Consider the following 23,758-nt stretch of genomic DNA (forward strand, 5'->3'; position numbering starts at 1 on the left):
GACACGGACGAGAATCGCACAAATGTTTAATAAACAGTGATCCGTGTGCAATACGAGGATGCGATTTCCTCACATCAAATAATAATAATATAATAATAATAATTTTTATTTATATAGCGCCAACATATTCCGCAGCGCTTTACAACTTATAGAGGGGACTTGTACATCAAACTATCCATGTGACATCCGTGTGACATCCGTATGGCATCCGTATTGTGAGATTTTCTCGCCACCTTGCAAAATGGACATATAACGGTTTTTAAACCTGAAAGTAATTTAAATCATCATCAAGAACACTATTTATTGGCCGTAAAACAGGTGGCAGCCACAAATCTATGCAGTAGAGTCCCTGCTTCTGTTGGTGTATTTCTTATTTCTGAGCAACATGTCAGATCTACTTACTTTTAACACTACAGAGTGTGTGCTTTACAACTGCGTATTGTCCCTACGTTTTGGGGAGCCATACCCAGTGATTGTGCATCCGAGGAGGCGGAGACGGATGTGGGTACATCCTCTTTTGAAGCAAAGGATCAATAAAGGCCTTTTCAACCGTTTGTATGCAGCTCTCAGGACACATCCGGACAAGTTCTTCAGCTATTCAAACGTTTGACATTTTGTTGGAGATTTTGCGCCCAGGGACCACCAAGAAGCACACCAGGATGCGCAAATCTATGTCTGCAGAGGAGCTCCTTATCCTTACGTTACGGTATGTATTCATCCTCCATGTTGAAAACAGGCTTTTTTCTTTAATGGCCTTATCCCTTTTTGTTTAAAATAACTTTAATTGTTATGTTGCTTCAACATCATTTGTGCTTTTATAATATATGTTAGTCTTCAAAACATCAAAGCCATCGCATGTACTTAATTTTGTAGTACACATGGCTTCTTAGTTATATATTCTTACTTTTTGCCAAGATTACACTGTTATGTGGTCCATTTTTTATTTTTTTTTCTCATTATGTTTACTTTTAGATTCCTTTCCACTGGGCTTTCATATGCGGCACTGCATTTAGAATTATTACTTGGCAAATCAACAATCTCAGGCATTGTGCGGGATACATGCTCGGAAATCTGGACAAGACTTCTTCAAGAGGTGATGCCTGAGCCTAAAATGGCAGACTGGTTACGTATAGCCCAAGGATTTCAGGACACGTGCCAGTTTCTGCACTGTATTGGAGCTCTGGACGGAAAGCACATCTGTGTGCGTAAGCCGGCAAACTCAGGGTCCCAATTCTGTAATTATAAACAGTTTTTCTCTGTAGTGCTGTTGGCCCTGGTCGACAACCACTACAGGTTTATAATTGTAGATATTGGGGCCTATGGGAGAACTGGAGACTCAAGAGTCTTCAGTTCTTCCATTATGGGTCGGCGGCTGCGCAATAATGAGTTGGATCTCCCACCCCCAAGTCACATACCAGGGGCTAATTTGGATGCAGTGCCTTACGTGATGGTAGCAGATGAGGCGTTTCAATTATCACGGAACATCATGAGGCCCTATCCACGGAGAGGCCTGGACTACTGATGCCGAATTTTTAATTTGCGTCTTTCCCGCGCCCGCCATCTGGAAGGAGGGGAGAGTGTTCCTTCGGCATTCTTTGTGCCAAATGTTAGGTATTGCAGTCCGCAATTCAACTGAGTGAAGGCAATGTCAATGGCGTGATAAAAGCATGTGTTGTTCTTCACAACTTTACAAGATACCATGATTGTCCATCATCTGCTGATGATGAAGTTGATTCTGTTTTGTCTACTACACGTGTTCTTCCTTCAAGTCGTCAGTCTTCTGGCCTAAAAGTTCATGACGTCTTAACCAATTATTTTGTTTCACCAGAGGGATCGACTGTCTGGCAAGGCAGTGCTGTTTCTATATAGTTTTTTTGGTCTTCTAAGTTAATAAATATAATAATGTTCCTGTTTGAATTGTGTTGTATGTTTTTCTTCTAAAAATAGTTCTTTTGTTAAGTAGTCACATTATGTATGTAGTCCAAACAATACATGACACTCATTGTTTTTTAAATGTTTTTACTGGTCAAAGCATATATATAGTAGCCAAAAACATATTCACATCATATGTCATTTTAGGCATATTAACCTGAGCAAACAATAAAGCTTAACATGCAAAGGCCACAAATAACATTAAACCCCAAAAACCTTCAATGACAGCCAAATAAAACATAAAACCAAATTACAGGTTCTGGTAGGTTGGGGGTGGTGATGGTGGGTGGCTAGGATGTGCGGAACTTGGCCTAGGTGGTTGACCATCCTGACTTTCAACCTGTGGTATGCCAGATATATATGAAGAATTCTGTTGCAAGGCTCGATCCTGTGTCTGAGAGAAAAATTGCTGTTGAGGGTAGAAGTGCATTAACTCCTGGGAACTTGATTGACCCATTTGGTTATACCCCCCAATATGGCCATGTCGAGCAGACACATGTTGGGACCAGCTTCCAAACATGTGTCTGCTCATGTGGCCAGATTGGGCAGGTGCTGTATACTCATACATTGGCCTAGGTTGTGTTTGCTGTTGGGTTTGGGCAGCCTGTGGCTGTGGTGCAATACGTGGCGGCGGTGCTGCTGCGACTATTTCTGTTTGTCCTTGTGGAATGTCTTGCACTGCAAGAAGGTTGCTAGATGACATTTGCCAACTTTCAAGATAGTTAAAGACAGGAGTAGGGTTGTTTGGGGGTGTTGCCGCATCTATAACTATTTGTATAGAACCTCTGGTCCGCAGCCTGAGCGATCGCGGAAGGGGACGCAAGTAGCGGGCAAGACTGCGGAAGTATGCTTCCTCCCCATTGTCATGGGCAGCCCTGGACAAATAGTCCAACACCCCTGTATCCACTTGTCTCCTGGTGACAGTGGTAGAAGGCACCCTTTGGCGCCGCCCATGGTGTGGTCTTGTAGAAGGCTTTGGTGATGTATCCAGAGCCAAGGTTGGACTGCTGCTGTGGGCCCCTTCCTCCACCTCTTGATTGGCCATCTGTGTGGCAGAAAACGCTGCTGGTGGTGGTGGTTGCTGGCTGTTGGTTGGGCAGATGGGCCAGCCACTTCGGCACCTTCACCAACGGGGTCAATCACCACCTCGGAGTCAGATGCAGTCTCCCTTTCTGTAAGGTTTGACTCTGTTCTGTTAATCCAAAAATAAATAAAAACTTGCTTCAAAAAATATTCACGTTATAACATGTGTAACAAATTTTTGGACATGCATGCACTTACGGTCTGAGCTCCATCACCGGTGCAAGAAAATTAAGACTCTCAAAATAGACATATTTCCTTTTTGGGAGGGGGGGCTGCATCACCACTACGCCCAAAAAGTTGACGTTCACGCCGGTACTGGTCCCGACAACTCCGCCAGCGTCTATTGACATCATTTACTGCAAAGAAACACAAGAATTGTATTAACTATCAAACACATAACTCCATCAGGTACAGGGTTTGCAATCGCACACGGGTCCTGGAGCCTAGGGGGACATAAAAGTCCCTTTGTCCTATATAAAAGGACTATTGCTAGTAAATTTAACACATATTTGGGTGTCATGTTGCTGATTTCGCATCCGCCCACAAGAGTTAACAGTTACCTCACTAATAACCACATCACATATGATGTGTTCATGGTAATTTTTCTCATGAAGGCAATTTTTAAGATATTTTAGAAAAGGATGGTACTTACAAGTTTCTTGCTGCACCTCATGAGGTCGCTCATCAAAATCGCGGAACATGTGGCAACAGATTGACCTCGATGATGCGTCTTTACGTGCACTGTCCGCATAATGTGCGTCGCGTTAGTCCCATAATTCTGGTCTATCATGGACCAGAGCTATCAGCATCTCTACATTTATATGTCTGGCCATGCTGCTACACTCCATGGAGGCATGCTTCCTGGTTTTCTCTACGGCGTGGCCAAGAAATTTGCATGCCAAAGCTTCCTGATAATGGATGATTCAATTTCCTGTCACCTGGAGAAGTCTTCCCTATTTCTCACAATTCACATGCATGGTCCGTGTGTAATCCGATTTTTTCTCGCACCCATAGATTTGCATTGGCGATTCTCGGCCGAGATACGCTGACAATCGCAGCATGCTGCGATTTCACTCGGATCCTGAATGCGGCCGAGAAAACAATGGATAATAGGAGCTGCCCCATAGATTAACATTGGGCCGAGTGCTATGCGATTTTTTATCGCATTGCACTCGTCCGTATTACGCTGTAGTGTGACTCCGGCCTTAATCAGAGAGTGGTGTCGTACAAAATAGTTAAAAAATAACATTTTCTACATGTCAACTTTACATTAGCACAATTTTGTTAACATAATTTTGGAAGCATAATTTTTTTGTTTGTTAGGACATTATGAGGGCTAAAAGTTGACCAGCGACTTCTAATTTTTCCAACAAAATTAGCAAAACCATTTTTTAGGGACAACCTCACATTTGAAGTGACTTTGGGGGGTCAATATAACAGAAAATACCCAAAAGTGACACCATTCTAAAAACTGCACCCCTCACTGTGCGCAAAACCACATTCATTTATTAGCCCTTCAGGTGCTACACGAGAATTAAAGCAATGTGTAAGGAAAAAATGAACATACGTTGATACCCTGTATGTGAAGGCAAGCCACTGATTGGGCGCATGGCAGGGCTCAGAAGGGAGGGAGCACCATTTGACTTTTTGAGCGAAAAATTGGCAGGAATCAATGGTGCGCCATGCTGCATTTGGAGATCCCCTGTTGTACCTAAAGAGTGGAACCCCCCCAATTCTACCTCCAATCCTAACCCAACACACCCTTAACCCTAATCCCAACCCTAACCATAACCCTAATCCCAACCATAGCCCTAACCACAACCTTAACCCCAACACACCCCTAACCACAAACCTAACCCTAACACAACCCTAATCCTAACCGTAATCCCAACCATAACCCTAACTTTAGCCCAACCCTAACTTTAGCCCAATGCTAACTTTAGCCCCAACCCTTGCCCTGGCCCTAACCCTTGCCCTATCCCCAACCCTAACCCTAGCCCAACCTTAACTTTAGCCCTACCCTAACTTTAACCCAACTCTAACCCTAATGGAAAAATGGAAATAAATACTTTTTTTTATTATTATTAGTTTTACCTAACTAAGGGGGTGATAATGGGGAGGGTTTGATTTACAATTTTTTTTATTTTGATCACTGATGGCGTCTATCACAGTGATCAAAATGAACCAATAGGAAAAATTTGCTATTGTTGCTGGCTGTCAGATCTCGGCAGGCGCACTGCGCATGCGCCCCCCATTTTCTTCCTGGAAGAAGATGCCGCCGGCATGAGAACTTCGCGGGGGGATGAAGGGACACCGGAGGTCCCGGGGGGATCGAGGGACCCCATTTCTCTCTCTTTATTTTTTTGGCAGTCCCCGTGATTCCGTTAATAATGGCGATCGCAATACTGGGGTCAGTAAAAACCGACTTGAATCACGGTCTCTGGGGACTCAGCTACCCCTGGTAGCTGAGACCCTGGAGATTGTCCAATGCTGGGGGGCGCTATTACATTATTTCTCAGCGCCGTTAAAAAGTGGCACTGAGACATAAGTACCCTTAACTGCCGCAGTTAAAAGGCGTATCTGCGGTCATTAAGGGGTTTAAACTCTAGCATTTTTGCAAGTTATTAATCAACTGTCAGACTAAAAATTAGGTGGTTATTGGTTCCTAGGAGACTGTCACATATGTGTCATCTATCAGCAAATACGACCAATAGGGAACAAAGTACCATGTCTGCTGGGTATGCCAAAATATTTGCAGATCCTGGATCCACATATATCACTTAATGTTGTCTGTTGCTGGAGTTAACCTTAATAAAAAGTCCCAACAAACACTTGATCTACTTTATATCTTTGGGTAGAATTGGGATGGATCATGGCCAATGATTAACCAACACTCTTAAGAATTCATAATCTAACTTTGAAGCCGTTTGGCAGCCATAGGCTGCTTAACTACAGTAAGTTGATTGTCTTTTTAGCTACCCAGTTTTTCATACAGCTTAATAGACCATTTTTCTTGCCATCATTCTTTGTGCAAGTCACATTTTTTCCCCTCTCGTATGTTTTCTCTTTAGCCTCGGTCCATAGACCAAGACCAGGTTCTTTTATATGTAAGCACTAGTGATGTGTGAATACATTCGGCACTATTCGTTACTCGCACGAATAGTATACTATTTGGGCTATTCGTTACTCGGAGAATAATTTGGTATTCACCTTGGTATATTCGAGTGACCTGACCAACATTGTTTGGCTCTTTATTTGCAGCCAATCCAATAAACATGCTGGGCTGGTTTGCCAAGCACTGTAATGCCGGCGCCATCTTTGGTATGGCATTACTGTGATTGGCTGGCTTTCCAGCATCATAGGGGATATTTAGAGGCTGCCGGCGCCATCTTGCGCACATTGCAGAAGGAAACAGCATAGGGAGAGCATAGTTTGAGCGTAGGGAGGGAGTGAAAGGAGCATAGAGAGAGTGATAGGAGCTTATAGTGAGCGTTACTCATTCCAAAAAGCTTCATTACTCCGCATTTGGAATGTGTCAGCAAGGCGATATAAAAAAAGACAATTCTCTATTGGTTTAAAAAATAGCGAATCTTTAGCAGTTGTGCGACTGACGCAAAGCAATGCAGAGATACGCAAACATGACTTTATCTGTAATTTACTTCAGTCTTCGGTTAGTGTTCTTCCTGGTGAGGACGCTGAACGTTTGACTCTTTGTAGTCTGCCACACATGGCAGAGTTCATGTCCAGTTGCCTTTCCCAAGAGCCTCGCATGAAAGACATTTTGTCAACCATGAAATACTGGCTGTGCACTTTTCTTGACCCACGGTACAAGGAGAAATTTGCTTCTCTAATGTCAGTGGCAGATGTGCCATTTTCATTGTATGCATGCCAGAGGACCGTTGTGGAAGACTTGCCCAAATGACTACCCTCAAACAATGCTGATGGCAGAGGTACTGGCTCTTTTCACCCACAAGGATTACAAGGGAGGGCCACGCACACCAGGTGCAACTCAGGGGAGAGGGAATGTCTGCCATTTTCATGAGACCATCCCATCAGCAAGGGCTATCTGTGGGTATAACAATGACGAAGAGAGTGGAGTTGACCAAAATAGTGAAGGACTACTTAAGTGACCATACCAGCATCCTTCCTGATTCTTCACTGCCCTTTAACTATTAGTTGTCGAAGCTGCACACTCGGCCCGACCTCTCCTTGTACGCCTTGGAGCTTCTGACATGCCTTGCCGCGAGTGTGTTATGTGAGTGGGTTTTTAGTTCGGCAGGTGTAATCGTAACGGATAGGCGAACACGCCTGTCAATGGAAAATGTAGACTGGCTGACTCTTCTAAAATTGAGCAAGGGCTGGATTTCCTCTAACTTTTTAAGCCTAACGGATGACAGCAAGGTTATGTAAATGCAGGCCAAATGGTTTTTTTTAACTTGTGTTAACGTCCTTCCCTTATCATCCAAAACCATTTTGTTAAAGAAATCACCTCCTCCTGCTTCTGTAACAAGTACTTAATGTTCATCTATGTATATCCCACGTGGGTAATATTTTGTACTTTTTGAAACCTTTGTGCAATGGTGAAACTTGTACTTTCTGTCTCTACTTCTTGTAATAACTGCTAAGTGTATTGTGATGTCCCCATCACAGCGTCTTTCAGCTGGTCTGAGAGAGACGCCTTGGCTAATTTTTTTAAACCTTTGCACATTGTGCAATAGTGAAACTTGTACTTGTAATCTCTATCTCTACCTCTTGTAATAACTGCTAAATGTATTGTGAGTAGTGTTGAGCATTCCGATACCGCAAGTATCGGGTATCGGAATTCCGATACCGAGTTCCGATACTTTTGTGGTATCGGCAGGGCCGTATTTGCCACTAGGCACTTGAGGGCACGTGCCTAGGGCGGGGCCATGCGGGGGGGGCGGCACCTGAGCAGGTGTGTGTGCTTTTTTTTTTTTTTAATGCAAAGTCCGGTCCGGGCCGGGGTCACCTAAAGGCTTAAGCCCCTCCCCCCTCGCCGCCCCCCCCACCCCTCGCTGCCACCGCCGCCCCCCCGCCGCTGCCTCCTTGCCCAAACACTGTCACTATGATTGATGCATACTCACCTCACCTGCTCCAGCGACGCCTGGTCTGCTCTCAGTGACTGCACCCTCGCTGTGTGAGCAGTCACATGGTACCGCTGATTAAGGTCATGACCTTAATCAGCGGTACCACCTGACCGCTCATACAGGACGACGAGGGTGCTGCGCCAGGACACAGCACAGAGGTGGAGGATCCCGTTCTTCTGCGCGCCGTGCGCGGTGTGAGGTGACACAGCCAGGTGAGTATGATGACAGGCAGGGACGGGGGGAGCCGGGGAGGATGAAGGAGGAGGATCGGGGAGCCTGGCAGGCGGCAGCCACAAGATAGATGGGGAGCGGCGGGGCAGGCTGCCGATGAGCCACGCATGGGGGATGGGAGATGACGAGCCAGAGCCACCAATGCCACCATGCATGCATGCATGCATACAGGGGGGGATGGGAGATGAGCCACACATACAGGGGGGGATGGGAGATAAGCCAGAGCCACCATGCATACAGGGAGGGAGGGGGAGATGAGCCATGCACACGGGGGGGTGAATATGAGCCATGCATACAGGGGGGGTGAATATGAGCCATGCATACACGGGGGGTGAATATGAGCCATGCATACAGGGGGGGGGTAATTATGAGCCATGCATACAGGGGGGGGGGTGAATATGAGCCATGCATACAGGGGGGGGTGAATATGAGCCATGCATACAGGGGGGGGTAATTATGAGCCATGCATACAGGGGGGGGGAATATGAGCCATGCATACAGGGGGGGGTGAATATGAGCCATGCATACAGGGGGGGGTAATTATGAGCCATGCATACAGGGGGGGTAATTATGAGCCATGCATACAGGGGGGGGGTGAATATGAGCCATGCATACAGGGGGGGGTGAATATGAGCCATGCATACAGGGGGGGGGGTAATTATGAGCCATGCATACAGGGGGGGGGTGAATATGAGCCATGCATACAGGGGGGGGGGGTGAATATGAGCCATGCATACAGGGGGGGGGTGAATATGAGCCATGCATACAGGGGGGGGGTGAATATGAGCCATGCATACAGGGGGGGGTGAATATGAGCCATGCATACAGGGGGGGGGTGAATATGAGCCATGCATACAGGGGGGGGTGAATATGAGCCATGCATACAGGGGGGGTGTATATGAGCCATGCATACAGGGGGGGGGGGTGAATATGAGCCATGCATACAGGGGGGGTGAATATGAGCCATGTATACGGGGGGGAGTGAATATGAGCCATGCATACGGGGGGGGGGGTGAATATGAGCCATGCATACGGGGGGGGTGAATATGAGCCATGCATACGGGGGGGGTGAATATGAGCCATGCATACGGGGGGGTGAATATGAGCCATGCATACGGGGGGGGGTGAATATGAGCCATGCATACGGGGGGGGGTGAATATGAGCCATGCATACAGGGGGGGAATATGAGCCATGCATACAGGAGGGGGGTCATTATACAGTATCATGGAGAACTGTGTGGCCATTATACAGTATTGAGCATCATGTGTGGCCATTGTACAGTATTGAGCATCATGTGTGGCCATTATACAATATGGAGCATCATGTGTGGCCGTTATACAGTATGGAGCATCATGTGTGGCCGTTATACAGTATGGAGCATCATGTGTGGCCGTTATACAGTATGGAGCATCATGTGTGGCCGTTATACAGTATGGAGCATCATGCGTGGCCATTATACAGTATGGAGCACTGTGGCCATATTTTTTCGTTTATAATTATTGTATATAAAACAGTGTGATCAGCAGTGCTAAATGGCTGTGGTTGGGACGTGGATATGGGTGTGACTAGTTGTGAAATGGGTGTGGTCAGAGGCGTGGCCTAAAATTTGCCGCGGCGCGCTACGTCTCCTTCCCTTCTTCAAAAGTTGGGAGGTATGGTACCGCATTTGCCAGATCATAAGTGCCACAGATCCCATAGGGAATGAATGAGGCCGAACGCAGTGTTGCCGTAAGTGATCCATTACGCGGCGCATGCAGAAAAACTGACGGATTTGCTGCAAAAGGCGACTTTCACATCAGCGATTCTTGCTAAAGTCACTGCCGATAGTGTCATACTCACCAAAGGGGGGGGCAGCACTAAAAGTGCCTAGGGCAGCAGAAACCCTAAATATGGCCCTGGGTATCGGGAATCGGTATCGGATCCATATTAATGTGTAAAATATAGAATTAAAATAAAAAATATTGATATACTCACCTCTCCGGAGGCCCCTGCACCTAACCGCTGTTAGCCGGCAGCCTTCTTTGCTTAAAATGAGCGCGTTAATTAGGAATTTAGGACCTGAGAATGACGTCGCGGCTTGTGATTGGTCGCGTGGCGGTCACATGAGCAGCACGCGACCAATCAGAAGCCGTGACATCTTGGAAGGCCCTAAACATGCTCATTTTAAGCAAAGAAGGCTGCCGGCTAACAGCGGTAAGGTGCAGGGGCCTCCGGAGAGGTGAGTATATCAATATTTTTTATTTTAATTCTTTATTTTACACATTAATATGGATCCCAGGGCCTGAAGGAGAGTTTCCTCTCCTTCAGACCCTGGGAACCATCAGGATACCTTCCGATACTTGGTGTCCCATTGACTTGTATTGGTATCGGGTATCGGTATCGGCGATATCCGATACTTTTCGGGTATCGGCCGATACTATCCGATACCGATACTTTCAAGTATCGGACGGTATCGCTCAACACTAATTGTGAGGTTCCCATCGCAGCATCTTTCCGATTGTACAGACCTCTTGGGTAATTTTTAGAAAACATTGCACATTGCGCAATGGTGAAACATGAACGCATGCAGACACTGCAGGCACCTGGCCACCAAAAACACCAAGTAAGCAGATCAGCGGTGGCCTTATTACCAGGATGTCTGGCCAACACTGAATCATGAAGTTCGCTGAGGCTCAAAGATGAAGTTTTTCACAAACACATATCCTAGGAAAGGATATAATGTATTGTCTCGAAGTATATGTAAGACCTGCCTGACATGTACCTGGTGTGACTCAAGGTCAGGTGAATAAATTACTATATCATCCAGATAGATAACAATGAATCTGCCTACCAGGTGACTAAAGATGTCATTTATAAAGTGTTGAAAGATGTCGGGCACGTCTGTCAACCCAAGAGGCATCATCAGATTCTCAGTGTCCCTCAGGCATATTGAACGCTGTTTTCCACTCATCCCCCTCTTTAATGCGGATGAGATTATACGCCCCCCTGAGGTCGATCTTAGAGAACCATTTACCCCTACAATCTGGTTAAAGAGGTCTGGAATGAGAGGGAGCGGATACAGATCATGGACTGCAATTGTCTTAAGTTCACAGAAATCCAGGCAATTGCATAACCCCTCATCTTTTTTCTTTACAAAAAAGAACCCTGCGGCAATGGAGGATGAGGATGGTCTGATATGACCCTTACCCAGGCTTTCCGTGATGTAGTCCATCATGGCCTGTCTGTCTGGACCAGATATATTATAGAGTCTGCTCTTGGGCAGATTTATGACACAATCATAAGGATGATGCGGCGGGAGCTTTGACTTCCCTGCTCAGAGAACATGTCTCCAAAATCCGACAGGTAACTAGGCACAGACTGGGTATCCACCCTAGCCAACCAGGTACCTGATCAGTGTCCTTGACAATACACACTCCATTTAACTACTTTGTGAGTCTGCCAGTCTATTACAGGATTGTGCAGAGCAAGCTAAGGAAGTCCCAGAACCACAGGTAAGGGCAGCACCTCAGTGTGCATGGCCCTCACCTGAAGCTGCAAGTCTCGAACAATTTGAGTAAAGTGCTTCGGTCTCAAGGGGGGAGTCAATGGCAATTATAGTTATGAGTCTGGATAAAGTATGTGGGATGAGGCCTTGGACCTGGACGAACCTAGCATTGATCAAATTAAACCCCACCCCACTGTCCAGAAGTGCAGACACGTCCACCTTAATTCCAATCATGTGGATTATGGCTGGTAGAAAAAACTCTGCCCTATCCACAGTGGTGATAAGTACACCCAGATTGCTAACCTCCCCACAACCCGGACCCTCTAGTTTTTATGGTGGTTGTTTACTATGAAGTCAGGAAGGAAACGTGCCTACTAAATTGCTCTTTTTGCCGCAAAAGAAACACACTCCCCCTTTACGCCAGGCAACAGACAATTTACTAGATTGGGATGCCACACTCACCTGCATGGGTTCCACAGTAGGCTCAGTGCTGACCTCCCTTGAACCTGGACCTCTCGCACCCAATGGTGACTCCCTGTGTCTCTGGCGAAGAGTGTGATCCACTCAGATCACCAGATACATGGCTGCCTCAAGGGAGTCAGGAGTCTCATACAGAGCTAAGGCATCCTTCACCCTTACTGTAAGCCCCTCACAGAACAGACTGCGGAGTGCGGGGTCATTCCACTGAGTATCTGTGTCCCACCTCTGGAAATCAGAGCAATATTCCTTCGCTGGCTGGTCTCCTTGCTGAAGTTGGTGAAGTGTGGACTCAGCTAAGGAGACGTGGTCATGGTCATCATACATAAGGCACAGTGCCCGAAGAAATCCCTCCACCATCTGAAGCGACTGAGAGTCAGACGGGAGAGAAAACGCCCACTCTTGGGGGTCCCCCTGAAGGAGCAAGATTACTATCCCCACACGTTGCTCCTCTGTACTTGAGGAAACCGGATGTAGCCTGAAGTAAATATTCCCTATGAAGCTGTACGGCCTGCCAATCACAGTAATGCCACACCAAAGATGGTGCTGGCAGTACTGTGATTGGAAAGCAAGCCCAACATGTTCATTGGCTACAAATAAAGCACCCCACCGGGTGGGTCACTCAAGTATACTGAGGTGAATAGCAAATTACTTGCCGAGTAACGAATAGCCCGAATAGCGCACTATTCGTGCGAGTAACAACTAGTGACAAATGTATTCGCTCATCACTAATGTATATACCTCCGATACGGTCACAGCGAACTCCACAATAACCCAAGAAAGATTATTAGCTGCCACCGCCAGACGTTTGTTTTTTTACATTCAGGCTGACTGGATGCCTGGTAGGTATGAATTTGAGGCGTGGTTTACATAACAAAAGGACCAGCACTATTAAATTTTATATTTAATCCAAAAAATTATACAATAGATGTTATAAAGGTGACAAAACTATACAGCATATACAATTACATAAAATTAAATGGATAAAACAAAAGAAATTTACTACACTGATCACTAATGATTGGGCCTAGCAAAGGAGAGCACTTAGTTTGAAGAACATCCAGTTCCCGACTTATGCTATAATTTGACTCCTGATTATCGCAGAAGTTAATTTCGCCGCCATATTTTTCATTGGGGTTTTACCTTTTCCTGGAGATCAAATATGACATGGCTGTTGTCAGTTATCTGGCCACCATGAATTTGGGGCTTATAGGCGGGTGTCACAGTTATGAAGAAATATGCAAATTCTTACATTTTCAGCTTCAGGGTGAATAGACGATGTCCTATCACTAACAGACTTATACAAACACCAATATTCATTGGTGATGCACATGACAGCGTGGCAAACACTAGTGAATGGGGTCCAAGTTCAAGTTCGGGTCCAGCTACTGGTCTGGTACCCGAACCCAAACTTTTTTTTTTAACTGTTCGGCCGAATTCGCCGGACTCGAACATCCAGAGGTCCGCCCATCTCTACACATAATTTATGTGTCATGCGGGTACTGGGTAGACTACGGCTGATTACCCGGGCCCCTGCGATATCCCTCAGACTAGGGAAAACCCTGTCTGTCCCTCTCCCAGAATTTACACTGATGGTGTGCTTGTCTGAGCCGCCAGGCCTGACCCTGACTCCTGTTTCAGTCCTATGCTGAAACCTCCACCCGCCACCCAGTGATTAGACCACACACCAACCCCTACAGAAAGCACAGACAGGGAAAACTAAAAAACGCACCACGCCGCAGACACAGTGGAAAACACTATAATGTGCACAGGGCAAAACAAATACAAATATAGGAAGGAGAAATATGACAAAGGATAATACACCACCAGATACAATATTTCTTCTCCTAGACCACCACTCCAGACCGAGATCACCAGGCACAAGACACAAGCTATAATCGGCGATGCCCAAAGTCCAGAATGACTATTTACAGGCCACGGGCGTGACCCAGCCTCCAACCCGATTACCAGCTAGATTAACCCCGGACAACCTGGATAAAGTCTAGCCGGCGCCACTGAGCGTATAGTGGACAAATGAGAAATTACCGCTGTCTGTCGGACGCCCTAGTGGGAATAGCGTCCGACATGACAGTACCACGCCTTCTACGAGGGACCCCAGGGCCCTCACGACTTATAGGACCCGGCTTGTCCGGATGGTGGCGGTGAAACATACTGACCAGCCGGTCCGCATGTATGTCCGAAGCTGGTACCCAAGACCTCTCCTCCGGCCCATAACCACGCCAGTGTACCAGGTACTGTAATGTGTGGCGCACTATACGAGAGTCAACCACCTTGGAGACTTCAAACTACAAATTGCCATCCACCAAGACTGGAGGTGGCATCGGCGCCGCGTCCACAGAACCCACCACCTTCTTTAAAAGAGATCTGTGAAACAAATTGTGTATCTTATATACCGTAGGAATCTCCAGTCGGTAGGCTACCGGGTTAATGATGGCGGCGACCCTAAATGGACCAATAAACCTTGGACCCAATTTCAGGGATGGTACTTTGAGTTTTATGTTTTTTGTGGACAACCACACCCAATCACCCACACTCAGGTCCGGACCTGGCACACGTCTACTGTCAGCCACTCATTTGTACCTTGCACCCACGCTCAGCAAGCGCTGTTTCACTCTCCTCCAAACGGATGACAGTTGTGCTCCTAGCTGGTCCTCCGGAACACCAGCAGAGCCACCCTGACGCAGAGTACAAAATTGAGGATGGTGCCCGTAAACACAAAAAAACGGGGACTCCCCAGACGATTCCTGGCGGTGATTATTAATGGCAAACTCAGCCAAAGGAAGGAACGTCGACCACTCCTCCTGGTTGTCAGAAACAAAGCAGCGTAAGTACTGCTCCAGATTCTGATTCATACGCTCGGTCTGACCATTTGACTGAGGATGAAACGCCGAAGAATGCGACAACTTGATCCCCAGCCGTGAGCAAAATGCTTTCCAAAACTTTACCACAAACTGAGTACCCCTATCAGACACTATGTCAGATGGGACCCCGTGAAGTCTAACCACCTCCTGCACTAATACCTGAGCCAGAGTCTTCGCGTTAGGCAACGAAGGCAAGGACACAAAGTGCGACATCTTTGAGAACCGATCAACAACCACCAAGATGACCGTGTTCCCAGCTGAGGAGGGTAGGTCTGTAATAAAATCCATGGAGATCTCCATCCATGGCCTACTGGGTACCCCTAGAGGATGTAATGAGCCAGCAGGACGGGAGCGAGGTGTCTTAGCCCTAGCACACGTGGTACATGCTGATACGTACGAGACCACATCCTGTCGGATTTTGGGCCACCAAAACCGACGTGACACCAACTCCAAGGTACCCCTAACCCCTGGATGACCAGCCAGAACAGAATCATGATGCTCACCCAACACCTTTAGGCGAAGATGGAGCGGTACAAATGATTTGTTAATGGGAAGCTCTGGTGGTACTTCCTCCTGAGCCTCGGCAATCTCAGCCTCAACCTCTGTCATGAGAACCGAGACCACTACACCCTTTTGGAGGATGGGTACCGGATCTTCCCGAGGTTCTCCCCCCGGAAAACACCTGGACAAAGCATCTGCCTTGGTGTTCTTAGACCCCGGTCGGTACGTAACAAAAAAGTTGAATCGTGTGAAGAACAATGCACAGCGAGTCTACCTGGGGGACAGACGCTTGGCTGACTCTAAATAAAGCAGATTTTTATGGTCGGTGATAACTGTAACCTGGTGAACCGACCCCTCCAAGAAGTGTCGCCATTCCTCAAAAGCCAACTTGATAGCCAACAATTCCCTGTTGCCGATATCGTAGTTATGTTCGGCGGGCGACAGCTTCTTGGAAAAATAGGCGCATGGACGCAGCTCGCCCAAGGATGAGCCTTGTGACAGCACCGCCCCCACTCCAACCTCAGACTTCCACGGTAAACGGTTTTGATACGTCCGGTTGCACCAGAATGGGGGCCGAAGCAAAACTGTTCTTCAGAAATTCGAATGCGCAGCAGCCTCAGGCCAGGCCGAGAAATTGGTACCCTTTTTCGTCATGTCAGTAAGCGGTTTAGCAATGGTAGAAAAATCTTTGATAAATTTTCTATAGTAATTAGAAAATCCAAGGAACCGCTGGAGTGCTTTTAGGTTATCAGGCCGTTCCCAATGCAGCACCGCTTGCACCTTAGCGGCGTCCATTTTAAACCCTGAAGCAGACACAATATAACCCAAGAAAGGCAACTCCTGAACCGAAAAAAACACATTTCTCAAGTTTTGCATAGAGCTTATTTTCTCTGAGTAGCTGTAACACCTGCCTCACATGCTCTAAATGAGTATCACGGTCGCATGAATAAATGAGAATGTCATCTAGGTACACAATAACGAATTTCCCCAGTACATGTGAGAACACATCATTTATGAAATGCTGAAATACCGCAGGCGCGTTTGTCAACCCAAATGGCATCACCAAATTTTCAAAATGACCCTCAGGAGTATTAAAAGCCGTCTTCCACTCATCACCTTGACGGACTCTTATGAGGTTGTACGCCCCCCTGAGGTCAAGCTTGGAAAACCACTTAGCACCAGCCACCTGGTTGAACAAATCAGGTATCAGTGCCATAGGGTATGGATCACGAACCGTAATCTGGTTTAACTCCCTGAAATCCAGACACGGGCGTAGTCCGCCATCTTTCTTCTTAACGAAGAAGAACCCCGCTGCCACCGGCGAGGACGAAGGCCTGATGTGCCCTTTGCTCAAACTCTCAGCAATGTAGTCTTTTAAAGCTTGTCTCTCAGGACCAGAGATGTTAAACATCCTAGCTTTCGGCAATTTGGCCCCTGGTTTAAACCTAATAGTACAGTCATAGGGTCGATGTGGTGGCAATTCTGAGCAACCCTTCTCAGAGAACACATCTGCTAAATCCAGCAGTGACTCAGGAATGCTAGGAGTCACAGCGGACACACATGTGGCCAGGCAATTCTCCTGGCAGAATCCGCTCCACTGAATTATGTCCTGAGTTTTCCAGTCAATCACCGGGTTGTGCATAGACAACCATGGAAAACCCAAAACCATTTGTGCAGGAAGATTACTGAGCACCCTACATGTAACTTGCTCAGAATGTAGGACCCCAATGTGAAGTTTAACCTCAGCCACAAACTCAGTAATCTCCCCCTCCCTGTGGGAGTGGAGTAGCATTGATGGTGACCACCCGGATAGGATGAGGCAGTTATTCGACCGTGAACCCGGCCGTGCGGGCAAACTCCTCATCAATGAGATTAGTGGCCAACCCACTATCCACAAAAACAGTGATTGGCAGCTCTCTGCCAGCGACCATAACTCTGGCAGGAAGCATACATTGAGAGACCACCATGGAGGATATGCATAAGCTCAGATTGGCCTCCTCCACACCCTCTGAGCTTAGTAGTTTTCCGCCATTGCGCTTTTCTTAGAAAACAGAGGACAAGCATTAACATAATGCCCTTTTTAACCACAGCACAAACAGGCTCCCTGCTTTCTGAGCGAGGGGGCTCGATGATGTGACACCCCTGCGATTTGCATAGGCTCTGTGGGCTCACCTGCAGCAACCTCACGTGCACCTACGCCCTCCCCCATAAGCGGCGTCTCTTGCACCCCCTGACGCAAACGGCGATCAATGCGGACAACAAGACTCATGGCAGACTCTAGAGAAGCAGGAGTCTCATACATCAGGAGGGCTTTTTACCCTTCTCGAAACCCCATGTACAAACTGACTCCGTCAGCACGGGGTCATTCCATTGCGTGTCTACTGCCCAGCGGCGACATTCAGAACAGTAATCCTCCGCCAATCGCTCCCCCTGGCGGAGAGCGCGAATTTTACATTCGGCTAGAGCCAATCTGTCAGGATCATCATATATGAGCCCAAGAGCAGAAAAAAAAACTCCACTGAGTTAAATGCAGCTGAATCAGATGGTAATGAAAATGCCCATGCTTGGGGGTCTCCGTTCAGTAATGACAATACCAAGCCCACATGCTGAGCCTCATTACCAGAGGAACCCGGGCGCATACGAAAATATAATTTGCAAGCTTCACGAAAAACAACAAATTTACTGCATTCCCCAGCAAACCTCTCAGGTAAAGGAATCTTTGGCTCTGCAACTCTACCTGCATTTTCAGCTTGCACATTAGATACTACAAGACCCTGTTGCTGAACTACCCCTTCAACTCAGTGACCTGTAAGGACAGCGCCTCCAACTGGCGGGTTATGGAAGTCATGGGATCCATGGCATCCAAAATAAATTTGGGCCAATTATAATGTCATGCGGGTACTGGGTAGACTATGGCTGATTACCCGGGCCCCTGCGATATCCCTCAGACTAGGGAAAACCCTGTCTGTCCCTCTCCCAGAATTTACACTGATGGTGTGCTTGTCTGGGCCGCCAGGCCTGACCCTGACTCCTGTTTCAGTCCTATGCTGAAACCTCCACCCGCCACCCAGTGATTAGACCACACACCAACCCCTACAGAAAGCACAGACAGGGAAAACTAAAAAACGCACCACGCCGCAGACACACAGGAAAACACTATAATGAGCACAGGGCAAAACAAATACAAATATAGGAAGGAAAAATATGACAAAGGATAATACACCACCAGATATGATATTTCTTCTCCTAGACCACCACTCCAGACCGAGATCACCAGGCACAAGACACAAGCTATAATCGGCGATGCCCAAAGTCCAGAATGACTATTTAAAGGCCACGGGCGTGACCCAGCCTCCAACCCGATTACCAGCTAGATTAACCCCGAACAACCTGGATAAAGTCTAGCCAGCGCCACTAAGCGTATAGTGGACGAATGAGGAATTACCGCTGTCTGTCGGACGCCCTAGTGTGAATAGCGTCTGACATGACTTTATGGCCATATATGGTTTGATTTCTTTGCCTGCATGGATTTTATTGGTTGTTACAGACATCTGATGAGAATTTAATGTCAATGGCACCTTTAGAAATATATTTACTTAAAAAAAAGGTGGTGTGTTCAATATTTATTTCACGCGCATTAAATAGTTTGGGGTTTACGTCTTGTTGTCAGATTCACTAGACTTGTGAAGTCTTATGAATATTCTTGAGGCGCAAATCACTCTGTCTCATAAGCAAACTGTATGTTGATCAGTTCTCTTTAAATAGGTGTATGAACTCAGGTCACAATATTTTAGCGATTACAGTTATCAAAGCTAACAGAGCTGTAAATCTGTAACTATTGGTCATAAACATATGAGTGTTTCACAAATTACTTTTAATCACCAGGCACTTACTTGTAAACTACCTCTAAATTCAGCCTATCCCTTCTCTTAAGGTATAATGCCAGTTGAACAGTCACACAGCTCAACATAGAAATAGTTGATTTAGACTCTGTTTTATAATGAAAAGTATAGCCACAATAAGTTACCCTTCACATTAACTAGAAGATGACAGTTGACAGTCGTTAAACAAATGTCTGGTGTACAACTGTTTCACAACTTGTTCAACCCATCCATATTTTTCAATGACTCTTGGCAAGGACAGAAGATGTTTTTTGGAATGTTCATTCAAAGAGAGATTGCTTCTGGATATCTTCCTCATCAGACAAAAAATTCAAAAGTGCCTAGTTTTTGCATACAATGAGGGTATGTCATTGATTGGTGAAAACATTTGTTCGTTGTTAAATGCAAACCCATAAACATAATTTATGTATGAAAACATTAATCAACTTTACACTAGTTTGTATGGGCATCTTTACACATGTATGGGCATCTTTACACACACTGTCTCTTTAAGTGCTTCAGTGGTTTATTAGGTACATGCCGCATAAACCATGGTGAAGTAAAATAAACATGGCCCTTTGGGCAAAACAGGAAAACATAACAAAATGGTATCTCACAGTCCATACATCTGCAGGGATCCACTCACTCTGTGTTAGCAAAACCACATGGTTCAGTTTAGCCCCAACACAAGCACTTTCCTGTAGATTACTCTCTCCAAACACACTGAATACTGAATGCCTCTGGAGGCCGACTATTTAAGCCAAAGACCACACCCTGGGGTGGAGATAAGATGGACAACCTCCCATCCGCTCTGTGGTTGTCCACAAAAACCCAGCCCTTAAACAAAATGGCTGATTAACCCCTCTCAACACTTAGGGTGCTGATGCAAAACTTCTGGGTTTCAAATTACTGAAGCCAATAGCCTCAGCAAAACATGTCTCCCCTTCAGCACTTTACCAGTGACTTTGTCACAAGATTAATTCCTTTCCTCACTGCAAAGTCAGAAAACATGTCATTAAAATGTGCACAGTCTAGTATACAAATAAAAACCAGCTTTTAAATAAAATCCGAAAGCCTCTTTAGCGTCTTAATAAATGTGCATTCTCCCCTCGCGTATCACTGATAAGGCACCCTAGGACCAAATTGGTATCCCACCAAATTATAGAAAAATCACTGACTGTAGTGGAAAAATAATAATAAAACTTAACTTTTAATAATATTTTAGTAATATATAAATTATCCACCATGTTTGCTTGCAGTCTGTCCACCAGACCCCCTGATTTCTATCAGTAGAGGGTTCACGGAGGACACTAATACATATAAAATAAGAGTTATATTATCAGAATCATGGACACATAAATACTCTATAGTGAAACACTCCCATCAATCAACCACTACTCCACTCTATCTCTAGTGATGAGGTATTGATGGTATGGGTTCTCTAGTAACCGACTTGTTTAGGAAACCTACGGCCATTAATAACCTCCTTCAGTGGCAGAGTCATCATCCTCTGCCACTGAAGAGAGGAATCCCCAAAGGCCAATTTCTTAAGCTGAGATGCAACTGCTCTTCTCTCGACACCTTTGAGAGGAGGGCAGGGGAATTAGTGGATAGATTCATCAGAAGAGGATATCCTATGAATGTATTAAAAACATGCTAGGGCAGCTAATAGCATTTCTTTGCTGGTACCCAAGGATAGAGATCAAAATGATGGTTTGATACTTCTGATAGGGACTTTTGATGAGAGGCGTAGTGACGTGATGGGTATTTTGAGGACCTATTAGAATGTCTTAAAGCTTGATCCCGATATTAAAGAAATGATTACATCTAAACCGTCAGTAACATATCGTAGATGACGCAATTTGAAGGACCGTTTGGTCCATAGCCATCTACAAGTGAATCGCCCAGACCCTAAGTGCCTTTGATTGTTACCAAACGGGATCAGCTTCAGTACACTCCCTGACAGAACTTATGTCGCTTATCCATTTTATGTAAATAAAACTTATAACCTGACGTTAATAACTTCTGTCAGGAAAGGTGTATTACAACAGAGAGTTTATTAACTGTTCTTACTGAGGGTATCGTTTACCTTGGTAAATGTACCTGTCCTAAGACATATGTAGGGAAGACCATACGTGAATTCAGGAAACGATTCGTAGAACATATAAGGGATATTAGAAAGGAGGATACCCATGTATCTAGACGTGTGGGAATTTCACGATGGAAATGCCAAGGTGATAAAGTTTCAGGGTGTTGAGAGGATTTTGATAATAGGATTTCAAGGAAAGAGGCACCATGGATGTTTCAATTGAAAACGGTTAATCCATTGGGTCTCAATGAATGCATCTCCTATACCCCCTTTATCTAGGAATCTGGGACTGTTTGATTGGATTTGAACATTGGGAATGTATTATCTACACTGGGAAAATGGTATCGATATTGTGGGGTTATGATGGAAGAGATGGTGAGGAGGACTTTTTATTAATATGATGGCATATATCAACCATAGTAATAGGAATGGATCTAAGTAAGAGGATATTGAACTAGATAATTGTAGGATATGGGGGAGAAGAAGGATAAACATGTAAGGGTTTTTAATAGGGTTGGAAAATGAGTTATGAGGATATGACTTAATCCCATTCCCTTCCTGTATATTTAAATAACAAATAAAATACATAAGTATTAAAAGTTTTTTGCTTTTGTATAAGGAGTCTATGGTATTGAGTAGGGAATGGGAGTTTATGGAATAAGGAAACAATAGGATTGGATATGCCTCTAATGGAGTTTGAGATTAAACCATTGATTTATTTTCTCCCTCACCTGTTCTTTTTCTCCCATCTCCCCCTATTCCCTCTTCAATATCCCCTACAGATAAGTAGCAAGATATAAGTATGAAATATAATTTACATCTTTATAAAGAGTCTATTAAATGTGATTGGATAATGTCATGAAACGAGTTAAGGGAAGATGGGAATTTCTCTTCCTGTAATGTTCTGTCCACTCCTTATACGGTTTTGTTTTTTGTATATTACAGCCCTCATTGATATGCATATGGAGATAGCGGGTAATATATATGTTTATCTTCAATTGTTTCTGTCTCCCCACTTATGCTATTCCTATTTTTTTGTGTTTTACTGTTGGCTATAAAGTATCGGATGTGGCGCTATGTAATGTTAGCGTTACCTCATATTTGATAGTCTCCTTTGTGAGTCTATCTGTGTACTTGTTACTTAGTGACGGCCGTCTTCTTGCTGACATGATGGCACCGTCACTACACGTGACCGCCTTCTATTGGCTCCTTGTTGGGGAGTCTCTGGTTGGCCAGTGCATGTACGCGTCGGAAGTGGGATGCGGGGTGTTGTTTATATATGCTGGGCTTCCATGCTACTGCATGCAGCTCTTATCGTGTCCGGGAGTATGACGCTCCTGTGTAAATCTATAAGCAAAAAGTAAAATAGATAGCCTTTTGATGTAGCCTAATATAATAGTGAAGGGCGAAATGCATTGAGGCGACATTACCTAGGTGTGACAGAGCCCATTATCAGGGCTCAGCACCTTTGCTAGGCTCTGAACTGATCAGTCCCATATCGGTTTCCAGGGATAGTATGTGCCTATGGGGGGTGACTTCTAATGGTTGAATGAGAATGAGGTGATCTATTTAGATACTGTATGTCACTCCTTTATCTCATTTTGCTTAAGGAGCTCAAGCTTTTAGTATTTTAACTATAGTGACACTGGATCAGAGCATTAGGTGGTGTTGTATATTTAGCGAATGATTTAGCGAATGAATTCTTAATGAAATTGGCACATTGAATGATGTGTAATGGATAAAATGGTAATATTGGCTTGACTATAAAAGATCCAATGTCACTTTGATATGTCCAATGGGGATAATTTGCAATAATTTATTCACTTTAGTTTACTGATAGTTTAATACTTATAAATGGCCTTTCAGTAATTAGTAATGACATATCATCATTTCCTCAGAATAAGGGCATAATGCAATAATCATTAAGCGCATTTCATATTAAAAGATACCTAGTGGAACGCTCCTTCATCACTAGAGATATAGTGGGTAGTGGTTGATTGGATGGAGTGTTTCGCCTATAGAGTATGTATGTGTCCATGATTCTGACAATATAGTGTCCTATTTTATTTGTATTAGTGTACTCCGTGAA

General features: G+C 45.3%; 1 protein-coding gene across 4 annotated transcripts in view; it reads left to right on the forward strand.

The window, feature by feature from the left end:
• Positions 1–23,758, forward strand: part of CRYBG2 (crystallin beta-gamma domain containing 2) — a 386,970-nt gene that overhangs the window by 253,634 nt on the left and 109,578 nt on the right. The window lies entirely within an intron of this gene.

Source organism: Ranitomeya variabilis, chromosome 3 (assembly GCF_051348905.1).
Source record: "Ranitomeya variabilis isolate aRanVar5 chromosome 3, aRanVar5.hap1, whole genome shotgun sequence".
Lineage (NCBI taxonomy): Eukaryota > Metazoa > Chordata > Amphibia > Anura > Dendrobatidae > Ranitomeya > Ranitomeya variabilis.